Genomic DNA, 4,665 nt, shown 5'->3' with positions numbered 1-4,665 from the left:
GAAAACAGCTTGGAAAATAGAAGTACAAAATGTGCAGCCTGAGTGGGTGTAGCTCTCCCAGAAAAATGCACATATCAAAGAAGATATAGTTTTGCTTTAAGATAAAAAGGAAGCTAAAGCGCACATGATACCTAAAAGCATCTTGGAGAAATGAATGCAAGTATCCTGCTTTACTGTTTGTTTTGTGATTTGTTCAGTGAATCAAAACTTCATTTTGAAGCGGATTTCATCAAGAGTAGTGATTGAATCATCATTTTCTCATCTTGAATAGACTGACTCAACATAAACCTGAGATTTGATAGATCTACAGAAGAAGAGATAGTAGTATGCCAACTACAACATTGAACTGCAGTCTCTTAGGAATTGTCTGATTCAGTTTCGGATCTCAGTTTCATAAGACTTCTGGCTGTGCTGATGGAACATCTGACTGATAACTCAGGAAAAAAAAAAAAGAAGAAAGTAACATTAACTTGTTTTATTCAAGTTATCTTAAAACTCATGCTTAAATTTAAGTTAATGGATTCCCAAAAATGCTTCTCTGTTGTCCTTCCCACTGAACTTTTAAGAAACAAAGTATTTATTACCAAGCTATGATGTTACAAAGCTGGGAGGAGTGGTTGACACAGTAAAAGGTTGAGCTGCTGTTCAGCAAGACCTGATCAGGCTACAGAGTTGGGCAGAATGGAAGATAACGAGGTTCAGAAAGAGCAAGTGCATAGTCTTGCACCTGAGGAGGAATAACTACATGTACCAGTACAGGTTGAGGACTGACCTGCTGGAGAGGAGCTGTGTGGAGAAGGATCTGGGGATCTTGGTGGGCAGCAGGTTGGCCTGGTGGTCAGAAGTGTGCCTTCACAAAAAGTGAAATAAAGTACAGCTCCATTTCAGTATTACCAGAGCATAATTCACAAGAAAAGACTTTCAGAGCAATTTATGTTTAGTTTTCAGACTATACATTAGGTATCTGTTTACAGTTACACAGGCAGCATCTGAAAAACAAAAAGTCCTAGGAATTGTATGAAGTAAATTATGTTTGCTCATGTAATTACATGCTTACTAAACTTACTATGAAACCTTATCACAAAAATGGAAAAATAGATTTTTCATAGGATCATAGAATATCTCAAGTCAAAAGGCATCCACAGGCATCAAGTCCAATTCCTGGATCCACACAGGACCACCCAGAACACAGACTGTATTTCTGAGAGCCTTGTCCTAATGAACTCTTGAACTCTTTCCATCTCTTTCAAGTTATAACAACATTGTAGCAAAAATATCATGTTCTCAGCATGTCATTTCTAGCCTTCTAGCCAGGAAGATGGGCTTTCCCTCTAATACACTTGTTGGGAAATCTAAATAAATCACCACATTTGTTTGGCATATACTCTCTCCTACTGGAATTCTTCTGTTGTCTCTTTATCATGTAAGAGCTCAAGCAGGGGACTGATTTACTTAACAGTCCATTGCAATGAGGAGGATACAGTAGTCTTGCTTTGAAATCAATGAAATTAGTTGAAACAAGATCTTATATAAATTCTTTTATATCCATATGTCTGTAAGTATAAGAACACTTGTACTTATCCCATGGGATCATACTCAATTTTTCACAATAAAATCCATTGCAAGTTCAAAAAGCTTTTTATAATCAAAATTTAACACAATCTAAATGCTACAAAAATGAATTGATGTTTCCAAAAAGTAGCTGAAAAAAATACATTTAAAATTTGTTATTAAATATCACTTTTTTTCCCTACTCCTGGAAAATTACCAAACCAAACCAGAAACTATTCAGAATCTTGTTTCTTATTCCATTACACAGAGATAATGTTCTCATATTAAAGACATCTTTGAACTTTTTATCCAACTTGAGTACAAAGAAACCGCTGTCTTAATGCCAGTTAACATTACACAAAATCAAATACAAAACTCATGTAAGAAATTACAAATGTGGAATCACTCTTGACCTATGTGGGAGCAGTTTTAGAATTATTCAGTGAACATATTTCCTTTATACAACTCACTCATACTAATAATTCCAGTCACGTATTTCTTTGTACCCCAAAATGCTTATTATAGCTTCAGCTGTTAATACACTAAAATTCCTTGATTTTAGTAACACAAATCCTAAAACATTATTTTTGATCAAATAATATCTCTATATTAATGGAAACTCTTCCCAATTGATTGCATATAGTGCAAGAACAAGCTTCCCAGTGAATACTTCAGCATATTCAAGATGATGTATGGAAACAATAGAAAAAAGGGTAAATACTTATTCCAAATGGACATAAAAAACATACACTTTCAGAAATGCAATTATAAGATTATAAAAACATGCCTGTCTGAAGAAGGGAAAAAGTACATTCTCTATCTCCTAATGAAGTAGAGTTTGGAATGAAGATTGATACTACTAGAGTTAATTTCACCCAAAAGCTGTAAGAGACTTACCATAAGAGGTACTGGAATATAGAGGCAGCTTGCACCCAAGAGTATACGGACTTCATCAGGATTTGGGAGAGATAGGATAGAATTGGTAATTAGGATTCCTCATGAACGTGGGGCTGTAAAGCATCAACTGAGCCTAAGGAGATTGAATTGCTTTGTCACTTACTAGATGTGATGCTAAAAAAAAAGTTCTGATCAGAAAGAAAAATGACCTCCAATTACCTTTTAAAAAAGATTTATGCCTGGCCAAGAATCACTGAAGTTTTTGAAGTGAACATCTATGAATTAAATGTGTGGATATAACTTGCATATGCATATGCAACTTGCATAACTTGGCTAAGATAAGGTGACTTTGTGTACAAGTCCATTACCAAAGACTTTAGTGTTATCCTCTAATCACAGTATTCTACATAAAAACATGAATTTGAAATAGTTCAGTCAAATCATTTTTCCTCCATATTCATGCTGTGGTCTTGACTGGTTTATGACAACATGTATTGCATATTGTGAAATTATATTACCAGAGAAATTTCTTTGAATATTTGGAACATATTCATATACTTTTAAGATAAATTCAGTGAAAAGTAACTCAGTAACTATTTTCCTCCATTTTTTTTATCAGGTTGGTAAATTCTAAAACCTTGTATTCATAATAGTCTGCCTAAAAATCTTTGCATACCCTGATAAATACAAACAGACTTAAAGTTAACAGTAATTTCTCATTTTTAAGACGTATTGCACAAGAAATAATCTATTAGAACTTCTAAATGTGTTGATACCATGAAATATAATGAAAACTGAAAGTTGATGAGAAAATCTACTTAAACTATTTATTTAGATGTATACATACTGGAAAATAGTCAAATACTACCTACCTAGAAAGACAAGTAAAATATGAATTACATTTCAAAGATTAATGGCAATACAATTGCAACGAATTGCTAGTAAACAAATAGTGAAAAAACAGAGCTTCAAAAATTCAATAAGAATGAGTTAAAATAAGAATGGAATATAAAATCCTAAGGCCAAATCTTATTAGTTTTATCTTAAAGCACATTAATTCATAAATAATATATCTTAAGGTGCAATAAAAAGGAATTTTGATAAAGTATATTAAATGTAGGTTCTACAGGAATAAAACAGAACAAAACCTTGTATAATTAGCTGCAATTTCCAGTCTTTAAAATTTCACTAAGATGCTGAGACTTGACTTGCTGAAAAAAAATTAACGTGTCAACATATATTCATGCAAATACAGAATTTTTAAATCAAGACTCAAGGCATTTCTTCCATTTTCACTAATTCAGTACTTAGAAAAAAACAATCATGGTAACTGCTGCTGAAATGCCTCATCCATTCTCAGAAAAATTTGATCACACATTTCCTGAGCTTGGGTTTGTAAGAGAATCTATCTACATAAGGCCTCCAATTGTTATTCATATATTCATTGTATTGTACTTGTTCATTTCTGTCTGCTGTTGATTTTAGGATAGCAGTGATTTATTTGTCATTAAAAATATTATATTTCAAATCAATAATAAATATAATCTGGGAGATCAAACAAACAAGAGAATAAACAAACTAAAAGAGACCTGTCCTCAGTAGCTAGAGAAATGTATACCGCTTTTTAACAAATTCTGTCCTAAGTGGAAAACCCTCATTCACGTTCCTCTCAACCAGCATCAGAGTGCTCATTTTTCTAAGTTTTTCTCCTCAGATTAAAGATTGTTACAAGTCTGTTTTTAAAAATATATGTTCATCCTTGCTTCTTGTATAATCAACAAGTACATAGACATATAATCGACAAGCATACAGAGAAATTAGGCTGTCTTTAGAGAGTGTATATCTGGGAAGATTACCACATCATAAAGGGATAATTGGAAACGAATGGAAAAGCTTAACCCACATCCTAGGCTCACAGAAAAAGACTCCAAGAGGAAAAATCTCCAGAGAGAGATCCTTCCTCCATGGCAGTCAACCCTTAAATGTTGTCTAGGAGAGGTGAAGCCAGGCTCCACCCTTTCCAGTCACACAGGTGAATTGCCTTCACCTGTGCTCCCACAGCTGACTCATTGCTTACCTCAGCTGATCAATCAGAGGTTCAGGCCATGACGCAGTAGTTCCCATATACTTCCAAACTTCTAGCCCAGGTGGACTAGTTAGAGAGAGATTGAGAATTAATATATGGTGAAGAGCGGTTTAATGTTACAAGTAAAAAAA

At 33.7% G+C, this 4,665-nt stretch overlaps 1 long non-coding RNA gene across 2 annotated transcripts; it reads right to left on the bottom strand.

The window, feature by feature from the left end:
• Nucleotides 1–770: 770 nt before the first annotated feature.
• LOC116216618 lies at nucleotides 771–4,426 on the bottom strand. 2 transcript variants are annotated; one of them, XR_004159747.1, is made up of 3 exons: nucleotides 4,352–4,426; nucleotides 2,449–2,581; nucleotides 771–850 (listed from the first exon to the last, which is right to left on the bottom strand). It is a non-coding gene; the product is annotated as an uncharacterized LOC116216618 (long non-coding RNA). The 2 variants fall into 2 exon arrangements; XR_004159748.1 differs by having other exon boundaries at nucleotides 2,449–2,498; nucleotides 4,352–4,413.
• Between the last annotated feature and the right edge of the window lie 239 nt (nucleotides 4,427–4,665).

This window comes from Meleagris gallopavo, chromosome 4 (assembly GCF_000146605.3).
Source record: "Meleagris gallopavo isolate NT-WF06-2002-E0010 breed Aviagen turkey brand Nicholas breeding stock chromosome 4, Turkey_5.1, whole genome shotgun sequence".
Taxonomy (NCBI): Eukaryota; Metazoa; Chordata; class Aves; order Galliformes; family Phasianidae; genus Meleagris; species Meleagris gallopavo.
This window is presented reverse-complemented; position numbering and strand designations above follow the sequence as displayed.